The sequence below is a fragment of the Aythya marila genome (assembly GCF_965140915.1).
Source record: "Aythya marila genome assembly, chromosome: Z".
NCBI lineage: Eukaryota > Metazoa > Chordata > Aves > Anseriformes > Anatidae > Aythya > Aythya marila.
In genome coordinates, this window is record NC_139080.1 from 76,682,253 (window position 1) to 76,695,669 (window position 13,417).

Here is a 13,417-nt window from a genome sequence, read left to right on the forward strand (position 1 = left end):
TTATTTTCTGCAAGACTGAACTGACCTTTGGCTCAAAATTACTGAAAACAAAGTTTTTAGAAGCAGAGGAGCAAGAAGCAATGGGAAGCCTACTTAGCAATGTTGGAGGTTGTCATTGCATCAGATTCATGACTCATCCCTGACACATGACAGCCACTGAAGGAAGGCCAATAGTGTTCATCTCAAAATTCAGTAAATGGCCTAAACTACCTTTTGAGGAATATCTTTCTTAATCAGATACTCACAGAAACAACCATTACTTGTTAATCAGAAAGGTGGTAGAATTAACTTTTTAACCAGATGCAGCTTCTTCCTGATAAATAGAAATGTTTCTCTGTCATATATCTGAACCTTATATCTGAAAAGCATTCCATGTATTTTTAAGAACTGTCTCTTATGTCTTCACTGGTGATACTCTTTTAAAAAATCCTCCATCTCCCTTGTCTTCTACAGCTACAGCTGTACAAAAACCTGTGTTTTATCCTAATGTAGACCCTTATTAACAATCAACAAAGTACACAAGCACTAAACACTCACAAAGATATTATTGTAATTATAAAGCACAGTGCAGCCCCAGCAGAGAGATGTTGTAAAAGTTAGTGTCAGGTTTTTACTGAAGATAAAAAAAAAAAAAAAAAGAATTAATCTGGTTTCCAGAATGGAAGAAGTCCTCCGTCTTTTATGACAGAAATTGCATCAGTGTAATTTCATCACTACAAAAGTATCGTTAAATATGAATAACCAGGTTGGCTTTTAATTGTGATGATGTATTAAGAAGCCTGAAATAAAGCAGAGAAGGTGTGCATTTGCTATTGCTTACACAATGCCCAGATTAAAGATGCCTTCTCAATATCTTATTTACATTGCTCACTTTGCACTGCATAGGAGTGGTAACTTTTCAGAGTATCTGTTAGAGTTTCTTGTGATCTCACTCCTGGATGAGAGCTGACATAGCAGAAATTACATGCTAGCCCTGACATCAGGAGGTGTAGAGTAAGTGTGATCTGTCCAGCTGTGTCAGAACAGGCTGGGTAACACTCAGGTGGGGAACATGGCCAACTATGCCAGGGTATGTTTTTTCAAAAATTAGATTCAAATTTCATGCATAGCTACTATACAAATTACCATATTTTTCATGAATATGACATTCACATTAATTTAGTGTCTGTTGCTGTTTGACTATAAAGACATACTGAGAATTCAAAGATCCTATTATTATGTATAATTGTGGCAAGTGGACAAATAAATTAGGTATATTTATTGAAGCAAAATAACTATATAAACATTATCCCTGTATTTTATAAATGTATTTTAAAGTCAATAGGCCAAAGAAATGCTTTGGAATATGTTTAGCAGAAAAAAAAGACTATGCTAATAATATGTGGTCATTCATAATTTAAACCGATAGATATCCAAATACTCACTGTAATGATTTTCTTACAAGATATAATGCATTTTCTTTGTGCCCATACAGTCAAGGAAATGCCATTTTCCAGAACATTAGTTTTTTATATTGTTTGTCCATAATATACCTACTCACCACTAAATGGTGCAACTTTTTACCTGAGGCCGTAGAAGCTTAGACCAACATTGAGACAAAATAGACCCATAGAATCATTTAAGCTGGAAAGGACCCTTAAGATCCTCAAGTCCAACCATCAACCTTACACTACCAAGGCCACCACTAAACCATGTTATAGCATCATAGAATTGTAGAATCGTAGAATGGTTTGGGTTGGAAGGGACATTAGAATTCACCTAGTTCTAGCCTTCTGTGGTGGACAGAGACACCTTCTATTATATCAGGTTTCTCAAGGCCCATCCAGCCTGGCCTTGAACACCTTGAACACTTCCAGGGATTCACAGCTTCTCTGGGCAATCATGTTCTAGTGCCTCACCACCTTCACAGTAAAGAATTTTTTACTAATATCTATTCTAAATCTAACCTCCTATGTCCACCACTAAATGCCAGATCCACATATCCCTTAAACACCTCCAGCAACAGGGACTCTACCACTCCTCTGAGCAGATCTTTCCAATGATTGACCACCCTCTCCATGAAAAAAATCTTTCTAATGTCCAATCTAAACCTCCCCTGACACACCTTGAGACCATTTCCTCACATCCTATCACTTGTCACCTGAGAAAAGAGACTGACACACTCCTTCCTGCAACATCCTTTTAGGTAGTCAAAGACAGCATTGAGGACTCCCCTCAGCCATCTTTTCTCCAAACAAACAAAAAAAAACAGTTCTCTCAGTCACTCCTCATACACCATGTTTTCTAGTCCCTTCCACCAGCTTCATTCTTCTTCTCTGAATGTGTTCCAGCAACTCAGTATCTTTCTTGTAGTGAGGAACCCAAAACTGAACACGGTAGTAGAGATGCAGTCTCACCAGTGCCGTGTCCAAGTTGACCACATTATTTCTGATACATGTCAGGCTTCCACTGGCATTTCTGTGAAAAAGACATTTAAACATACATCAGTAAAAACAGTAAAACAGACACAAAGATCAAAAGCCAGAAGTAAATAGCAACATGATATACAGGTGACTAAATTAAATTCACACAATACTGCAAGGAAATAATATGTATATATGTATATTTCTGTATCTATGCAATATCTGCCAGAACTATGGACCTTTTTTTTTTTTTTTTTTTTTCCCCAGTATTATTTGAATACCTCCTAAGGTATCTATATTCTTAGTCTTTGATTTATAAAATTTATATAGAAACAAATCTAATACTGAAATGTGCAGTCTCAGTCATTATTACTAACTTGCCACAAACATGTACTTCACCCTCTACACTAAACTACACTAAACTATTTTGGACTTTTAACAGGAAAGAGAGTTAAACACACAAGGTTAACTTCTATTGTGTTTCTGCCCAAAACAGGAACAAGAGAAACTTGTTTACTTGCTCCTTTCCTTGTTCCTCGGCAGTTCAGGTACTTTATGCACCTTGGATATTACAAAACAAAAACCAGAAGCAAAGAATGAGTGTGTCTTTTACAGTCATTACTCAAACGCAATGTCATGTACATGATTTGGTGCACTGACTGCTATATATACCACAGCTAGGAGGCTCAGTGGGGGCTGCAGTGCATGACCAAATGGAGTGTACACACTCAGAAAGTCATTCTGCATCAAACTTCTTGATGCCAGGTTGTACCCAAAATATTGTACATAAAGCTAGTTAGAATGGGTTTAGACAACACTTCCAGGTGCCACAATGTATATACACCACAATGGTTGCTGGCTATATGAACCAGCTGGGCTCTGAATTGCATATGAACATTCCTTTCTCAGGGTAATTTGTTCTTTCCAGGCTGATAAATATTCATGAAAAACATTATTATTATTTTTCACAAAGGGTATTAAATAACAAGGAATGCAGATTCTAAGAGATGGCATCTCATCCATTAGTTTGCAGAGCAACCCTGTGGCTCTCTGGTCCCTTATGGCTGCAGCACAAGTACTCAAACACTGCTGTTGGGGTTCTGAGTTTGATTTTGGGAGCCTAACAATATGTCTGCAAAAGAAGATCTAGGTCCTACCAAATCTAGTTTGGAAGTCAACCCAATGGCTTAGGGTATTATTTCATTAATCCACATTGGAGTAAATTATTTGTGGATGATATGACATAGGAAAGGAGGAGAATAAAGACTCTGCAGGGCTGTCTAAGACAGGGATCAGTGCCAGGTTCAGTCTCCACAGCAATTGCAGTACTGCAGACATCCCTGGTCCCTGGTGTCCAGTTACCAGGACACAGAGAGGTATTTCTCTACTGCAGATACAGAATTCTTTGCTGCACTGCAAAGTTCCCAGCAGGAAACAAAAAAGCAACACATAGTATGGTCTTCATCAGGGCCCAAAGCTCAGATATTTATCTAGATGTTTTCACTTCTTACCCTGCTTTCCCACCAGCATATACAATTCATTTGTATTAGAAGGCTGCCCAAAGCAGCAGGTTCAAATGAGACAAATTCCTCCTAGTTGGTATCAGGTGAAGTAAGAAACTCTTTTTAATCCTCCACTTTTCAAGAGATTGTATTTTTAATGAGTTGAGAATAATTTAGTCTGTGGATCTCATTGATACTCATTAGTTCAGCACTTACAGCACCACAGTGTCAAAAAATAATTGGATGATCAGCTTCCACTGAAATTGTGTGAAATTATAAATTCAGTGCTCTCTTTTGCTCTTATAAGTTTACAAGTCTCTTCCAGGCAATCTATCCTGTTTTCTTGTTGGGTGTGTATTTCAGTGACTTTCCATTTCCATCCCACAGTGGAGAATTCTCACATTTGTCCTGATTTTCACAATATCTGGTATCTGTCTGAAAGCTGCAAATCTTGCAGGTCTGTGTCTAAATAAATGCTGCCAAGTTTCACTGCATTTTTAGTAGTCCCTCTTAGAAAGAAACAAACTGAAGTCAACATACCCAGCAATTTCATAGAATGGAACTTGATACCTTTATTCTTTCCTCTTTCATGTAAATATCTGCAGCTGGGTGGCCACTGCCATTCAAGCATAGCAGAAGCACAGAGATTTCACATTATCTGCAAGCTTTCTGAAAACAAGCTGCAGGAGAAAAACAAACAAACAAAACAAAACTTTTCTTCACTCTTGGAGAAAAAAGCTCATCTGTATAGTTTTAGTGAGCCACTTGGGAAAATATTCTGCTACTCATCGCATTTCTTTTCTTTCAAGAAATGGTTTAGGCCCTTTCCTACATCTGTCCACACTCACACTCTGGCCAGCTAAATTTTAATGGCTACATACAAACCTCAGAGCTGATTTTTTTTTTATTTTTTTTTTAATTTTATTTTTTATTTTTCTCGCACACTGCTTAAGGTTTTGTAATTTTATTCTCATAAACAGCCATGTTTATTGAGGACCTGTGTTATGCATATATGCACTTACATATGCAAGCAGTTTAATGGTGTAAATAAACAAACAAACAAACAAAAAAGATGCAAATAAAGATAGTAGTGCAGGGTTTTTGAAAGAATTCCGAAAGATTTTTTTCATAATATTTTAGAGAAGCCTGTCATAGAAGGCATGAGGACAGCTATAGTAGCTGAAGATGTGCAAGTGAGATGTAGAGTGAAAAAATAAAAATAAATAAAAAAAAAATAACGTTTCCAGCTTTATCTTCACAGGAGCTCCAGACATCTGAAACAGTTTCCACTTCTGGATGGAAACAGAAAACAGAACAAAGAAAGTGAGGCACAATAGAAAAAAGTTTTCAGACAATATTACCTGCCTCAAGCACTCTGGTGCTGACGTTATTTCTACTAGTTGACAACAAGTATCTATAGTATTTAATAAGTATTCTCTATATTTGAGATTTTGAACCTGTCAACTAGTGTAGTGCTTGAAAGAATATATTCTTCTCTTGAGGTAACATTACACCTTGAGACAAAAAACTTAGCATGATGGGAAAGTAAAACAAAAAGGATAGTAAGGTAAATTTATTGAAAGTTATGATACCAAGACTAATTTTAACTTAACTATTCCAAACAATAGAGGGCATAACAAATTCTTTAGTCAAAATATATCTAATACTAATTGGTGGAAACATTCACTGTAGAGTTTCCTAACAAATTTTCTCAGCTCCAGAATATAGTTGTGAGGAAAGATATGACAGTTTTGGAAGACTTCTTCCAGGAGTCTGTTTTGAAAGAATGAAAAAGAATGGGAATATTTTTGAGCAACATGGCATGAATACATTATCATTGTCTTCAGAAGAAATAAGTGACGCTTATTAAGAAGAAACTTGTGACACCTTATTTAAAAATAAAGGTTGATATGGAGGCTGGAAGACCTAAGGCACAAATATCCTTTGACATCATCCTGCCTCATGATCAGGAGGAGCAGCAGTTAGAGCAAGCTTTGAGGCCAAGACTCCAACAAAATTACCTTCACTCCTTCCAGGCATACCTACATGTACGCCCTCTGAATAGCCTGAAGCATAATGTGGACTGACATAAAAGCCTTCAGTCCTGTATATATCTTGCTGCAAATGAAATATTCTTGCCTGGTAGCAATGCTGCCTTTTAAAACCAACTTGTGTTTATGGATTCTGTATTTTCTCCTTTTCATGGGTTTAAAAAAGAAGAGGTAATGAGAAAGTAGGTACAGAACTGTTTATAACTGGCCTAATTCATGGTAGGAAGCCTTTCACCACAGAAATTTGAAGCTCAGAAAATTGGCTCCAATAAATTTGAGAGTGAGCAGAACTGCGACATGTAATGGATGTTACAGAACTGTGAGCTGAGCAACCTTCTCATCTCCTTCAACAGCATGAGACAAAACCTTCTAGAAGGCTAAGCCCAATTATTTTTACTCACATGGACAATTACACTGAAGTCAAAAGAGACACCTGAGTGATGAAAGAGGATTTGATTCTGACTGAAACCATGCAATTATTTTTAAGATAGACTTCTATATACAGACATGCAGTATATCTACCACATATAGGTTATTGCCATAATGTGTCAAATCTATGTTAAAGCTCCTTACTGCAAACAAATGAGGACAACATATGAAATACTCTATGACAAAACAAAACAAAACAAAACAAACAAAAAAATACAATACCTTTCTGCATTCACGTTTTGCTCTTCTCACTCACAAAATAATTCACCTGAAGCACTGGGAATTGAATTTTATTTTCAGCCCTTCTATTACACATAAATCACCCCCATAAGATGGATTTAAATTTTAAATACTTACTTAATTGATTGGAAATTCAATCATTTTTAGATTATCGAAGTATGGCAAGATAATTTAAGGTGGTTAGTTTTGTAAGACAAAGCAAGAAAATCTGCATAGTTAGAGGTCTTAATATACCCAATAAGATGTTCAGACATGTTCAAGATGTAAATAAGCAAACAACCCTTCAGTACTTTACCATTCTCTTTGGAGAGCTACAATTTACACTAATTACTGAACCCACATTTGCACAGTTGGCAAAAAAATAATATATTTCATGCTTTTTTTTTTTTTTTTTTTTTTTTTTCTTTCAACAACATACTTTGGGCAATCCCCAAGAGATGCCCTGAGTTACGTTTCGTCAAAGACAACAGGAACTTTGAACTCACAATAAGACAGCTTTTACACTAAAAATTAAATATGATTATTATCCAGTGATAACATTAACAAACTTATATCTAAAAACTATTATAAAGAACTATTAGAAATACAAAAGTAGACAACTTTTCTCCTTTTTCCTGTGTAATATTAGGCCTTTCTAACATTTTCCACTTATTGTTAGACCAACTATTTTAAAGAACAATACTATTCCTCATATAGTGAGAACATTCACCAAGCAAGGTTTCCTAAGCACTGCTTGAAAGATGTCATCTTTCCATAAAACATCAATCCACTTTTCAATCCTTAGTACTTTAGAGATCTATTACTGAGATCTCATGTCTTGGTTTAGTCCTGCTTTAAAGTCTTCCATTGGCCATTTACCATTCAGCCAGAGGTTTCTCCAACAAAAGAGTACAATTTTCCATCTACTGCTTCAGACCAATATGAAGAACTTCAATGGGAGTGAAGTAGGGATCTTGTTCAATCTGTCAGAATAAATACAGTTCTAAATAGAAGAAATCACAATGTCTCTACAAGTCTTCCCATTTATTTTATTTTTTTTGTCTCAATCCTTACCATGTCCCCTTTCATAAAAACACTGTTAAGTATGTATTCAACCTTTACACAGAACTTGGAGAGTTATGTTCACAGTAATCTTCAATAATTATCAAACTTTTAAATTTCTGTTGATGTCACCTTTATACTGAGAGATTACAAAACTAGATGAGAGTTTAAGGATCAGGAATTTCTCTCCTCAATTTTTGATAATACAGTCTTGGATGAACTGTATTCTCCCTTGTAGCACAGACATTCTAAAAACAAAATATATGTGAGTGTTTGAGGAATTATATTTAATATATAACAATCCTAGCAATTAGGGTGAAGTGTAACTGGCTACAAAGAGAAGTACTCAATCTTATCAAAATTTCATCAAGGTTTATTTTTCTCCACTCATTTTGGAAGGAACCTCCAAAATACTGCATCTGAAATAGCTAATCAAGTAGGAGCATTTTGTTGACTGAGACTGCTTCCTGAAAGCTAAAAATTCCAATTCTTTTCATGCTTGCAAAAAAGCCTACAATTGTGAGATCAGTGTTTTACAAAGGTCCTCAGAATTATGCTGAATTGTTGCAACATCCTGCAGAGTGAACAAAGGAAAGACACCAAGAGGAAATTTATGGTTGAAGGACATAACAAAACTGGATTCTCAATGGCTTTTTGAGGGAGTTAAGAAAGCAATTGTTTTCTGAAGTTTGCTAACTCCACCAAGCAGACAATTGTGATATCATAATCAAGTCTGGCTGAATGACAGATTTTGTTATTATTTTACTAAATGCATGTAGTTCCATGAAATGCTCACTATTATATGACAGAAAAGATTAAATTAATAGAAAGGTCAGTGATTGATCTATAAAAAGAGAGAACTTTGAACTGAAAAAGCTCTGGTATACTATTGGTCATTCCAAGCCATAATGTTATTCCTCTGGACAACCACTGAAGTCTACCGTAATTGTATTTGTTAATACACTTTTCAAGTCTGTACAGGTATGAATCCCTACTATTAAAACAAAACAAAACAAAACAAAAACGAACAAAAAACTTAGGACTTTATCTGTTTAAATGAAATGAGGTTGTAAAAGTCTTTTGTACAAACACCTTTTCATGGGTAGTTACCAGCAAAACAAATAATACTAGATTTTGAGAAAACATCATTGTTTTCTTTCCTGTTGTTGTTGTTTTGTTGTTATTGTCATTGTCATCATCATTATTATTTATTATTATTTTCTACTGCAAATAATAAATTTATGAAAGATAAGATTTTTTTTGGAAGCTGGATGCAAAATATAAGGCAATGCTTAAATAAACATTCTCTGTCTTATACCATGATCATGAAGAGAGAAAGTTCTGCCTCTTCTGTTAACATGTAACTTCAAGGCACATGAGATTTTTCAAGGACAGTACACAAGCCCTGAGACAAAATGCATCCTTTTAAGTGGCTGGTTCTTAAAGACCTCCTATTAAGGTAAGAATCTAAATATGCTACATATTTATTTCAATTAAAATAATATTGCTAATAAACCTGGAAAAAGGTCATCCACTTCTCTTGGATAGTATAAAACTGGTAAGACAAGGCATGCACTGTAAGAACAAGCAAGTAAACAAAATATGTATTTCCACATAGTTTAAAATTCTGTCCTGCTTTTTTTGTCCTGCTTTATAATCCTGATCCAGATTAACAAGAATAAGTATATATTCTTAATTTTTGACATTACAATTACTTAAAATGATTCAAGAAAAATCTGCCTGAAGACTTTTACTTTACAAGCTTTAGAAAGTAACACAGATAGCGAAGCATAGGAATCTGATTTTTATTTTTTTACTCCACGTTAGTGAACACATCTTCCTTTCTAGTTTGTGAACTCTGGGATGTAATTTAGTTTAGTATAAACTTTATTTACTTATTTCACTTCACTAGTTTTATAGTAAATTAATTATCTTTATTTGATGTATGCATAAATAATGAATAAGGATACTGGTGCAGTTAATCAGTAAGTGGTCTTGTGGATAATTTAAGGCGTGTTCCTCATCAACTTCTGTACAACTAGTGAAAAAATTACAAAATAACATCTATACATTCTCTTCTCATGTTGTTAGTCCAGTACTTCAGAGGGAAAAGTGAATAAGCAGGGATCCATCTAATTCAAAGCATACTGCTGCGTGGAGGTACAGAGACAGATGTGCAGAGACATGTTAACATTAACTACAATGTCATAAAACAGCTGTCATAGATGATGAAAATCTCCATATAAAACTATTTTTGAAAGGAATGAACATAAACACATCAAACTTGAAAGACAACTGGCAGTCTTCTAGGTGTGTGAAGAATGGAAAAATGAAGAACCCATAACAGTCCTATTTCAGACTAATCTCCCTAAAGATTTGTTCCTCTTACTTCTTATTAAGCCTACATAAGCCTTTTGTTTTGTTTTGTTTTGTTTTGTTTCTTCTATTGCTACTCTTCCAGATTTAGTTTGTTATTTTTACAAGCCACTAACACTGGAATGGAATTCTCAGGTGATAGTATAGATAAATCCTTGCATAGCATTGCAGATCAAATGTGCATTAGTTATTTCAAAGCCAAAACTTCACAAAGCAAACAAGGAGACTTGGCATATTTGTTTGGCTAAGAAAAGCATTTCTGTAGAAAACCCCTGGATCATCTCCGCTCACATCACAAAGATGTCTCAGAGCAGGTGAATTGGCTTCCCTCCATATGACAGAAATCTTGATGAACTTCAGGAGTGTGCCAAATACACTACAGCTGCTATCAGACTTTCAGCCTGCAGGACAGGACTATAATAAACCTGAAGTACAATGCTCTAAAAGTCTCACATGGACATGCAACACACCAGAGCTGTTCCTTTCCACTCCTGTCTCCATTGTATTTGCTGGGGGAGACACAGATTTTTTGTACCTTGCTGTAGGTTTTTGTACCTTACCTGTAGCTCACCTGCTTGAATTTAGGGACTCTGCCATGTCTCAGACACTGAAGTATTCAGAGCACTTTCAATGTCAGTGATGTTAGAGTTTACTTGTAATTCAAATTACTTCTGTAAAAAGAACCTAAGGAGTTGATCTGAGATTTAAGTCCCTCTCATACATTCAAACCCTCTCACTAGGAGTGATTATCTAATTACCTGAACATATGATGACAGAATCTTAGTCCTGAGAGCCTGGGACTGAAGAGTAAAGAGGAAATATTATATGAAGTAATCCAAAAAGCACTTTGAAACTCTGTTTGTCCCAGAAGATGGAGATGAAGCAGAATACTCTTATTTGCACCTCGGAGGCAATGTTTCTCTTTAAATCCTTGCATTTTGACAGCTACCATAAGGATAAGTTTTCACTATGTAGCTCCAGAGAGAAGGAAGATTTCTGAGATAAAGATGTGGGAAAAAAATCATTTTCACCCAAAACATAGAATCATAGAATCATAGAATATCCTGAGTTGGAAGGGACCCTTAAGGATCATCAAGTCCAACTCTTGACACCACACAGGTCTACCCAAAAGTTCAGACCATGTGCCTAAGTTCACAGTCCAATCTCTTCTTAAATTCAGACAGGCTCGGTGCAGTGACCACTTCCCTGGGGAGCCTGTTCCAGTGTGCAACCACCCTCTCTGTGAAGAAGCCCCTCCTGATGTCCAGCCTAAATTTCCCCTGCCTCAGCTTAACCCCGTTCCCGCGGGTCCTGTCACTGGTGTTAATGGAGAAAAGGTCTCCTGCCTCTCGACACCCCCTTACGAGGAAGTTGTAGACTGTGATGAGGTCTCCCCTCAGCCTCCTCTTCTCCAGGCTGAACAGGCCCAGTGACCTCAGCCGTTCGTCGTACGTCTTCCCCTCCAGGCCTTTCACCATCTTCGTAGCCCTCCTCTGGACACTTTCCAACAGTTTCATATCCTTTTTATACTGTGGTGCCCAGAACTGCACACAGTACTCGAGGTGAGGCTGCACCAGCGCAGAGTAGAGCGGGACAATCACCTCCCTTGACCTACTAGCGATGCCGTGCTTGATGCACCCCAGGACACGATTGGCCCTCCTGGCTGCCAGGGCACACTGCTGGCTCATATTCAACTTGCTGTCTACCACGACCCCCAGATCCCTCTCTTCTAGGCTGCTCTCCAACGTCTCATCGCCCAGTCTGTACATGCAGCCAGGGTTTCCCCGTCCCAGGCGCAGGACCCGGCACTTGCTCTTATTGAACTTCATGCGGTTGGTGATCGCCCAGCTCTCCAACCTGTCCAGATCCCTCTGTAAGGCCTTTACGCCCTCATTCGAGTCCACAACTCCTCCAAGTTTGGTGTCATCAGCAAACTTGCTCAAAATACCCTCTATTCCTACATCCAGATCGTTTATAAAAATATTGAAAAGTACCGGCCCTAAAATGGAGCCTTAAGGGACCCCACTGGTGACCGCCCGCCAGCCTGACGCAGCCCCATTTACCATAACCCTTTGGGCCCTGCCCGTTAGCCAATTGCTCACCCATCGTATGATGTTTTTATTTAACTGTATGGTGGACATTTTGTCCAGTAGGATCCTATGGGAAACCGTGTCAAAAGCCTTGCTGAAGTCCAAGAAAATCACATCAGCTGGTTTCCCTTGGTCCACCATACGGGTGATCTTATCATAAAAGGAAATCAGGTTAGTTAGGCAGGACCTACCCTTCACAAACCCATGCTGGCTGGGACCAATGACTGCTTTGTCCCCCAGGTGCGCCTCAATAAGTCCGAGAACCAACTTCTCCATGATTTTACCAGGCACTGACGTGAGACTGACAGGCCTGTAATTGCTAGGGTCTTCTTTCTGACATGATGGAGGAGAATGCTGTTATTCAACATGTGACCCAGTTGTGAATGCAAATTCATTGCCAATTTAAAGTAACTGACATTTTAAGATGACTTTGTGGTAATGTTTAGTCTCAGGTTTAGAAAATGCTGTTCAACTCCATCTGTCTTAGTTTCAGAGTGATTTTTTTTTTTCAGAGTACAGCCTCTGCATTACCAAGCTGAATTTCTCAGCCAGCAATGAAAAATATGAAAAAATGGGTTATCTCACATAGCCTCACCTGACCAAGTTTAAAGAAAATCAATATATCAGGGTGTATATTTATGTTACTTATTGTTTAAATAGTGAAAGGAATGCATTTAGATGCTGTCCTCTGTAAAGAAATGTATATTGCATTGACCTCTACTTTGTTTCAAAAAATATAATCTATCATTCTGTCATGCAAAATATGATAATGAATTGATTTATGCCTTGGCATGATTCCTTCCTTTTATATTCCAATTCTAAAACAAAACAAACAAAACAAAAAAACCATTGAGCTTAAAAGAAATGTGCTAAAAATGTCTTTCTGTTCATTTAAATCTACCTTTCTATCTTTTAAATCTACCATGTGTTACTGTGTATGGCTTTTTTATTCTAAATTTGATCCCTTTTTTTTTTAGCTTTACAGAAATTTCTGAAAATAGCAACAAATACTTGATATTAGTCACAATTGCAACAAACTCAGTTTTTGTAATAGGTCAACAGAATACTGCTATCAAAACAGACCTCATAGTGATATTTTCCATTCTCAATTACAGGCCATTATTCACACACTGACCTCATTGTTAGAATTTTATTGAGTTTTGATGGCTAGGAGATTTTGTTGTTAGATACACTACTGTGAATTTTACAATGAAGTTAGATTAACTGGATAAGTTCTACTGGATCTCACTACAGCAGGATTTGATGACATACTGCATAACTTTAAA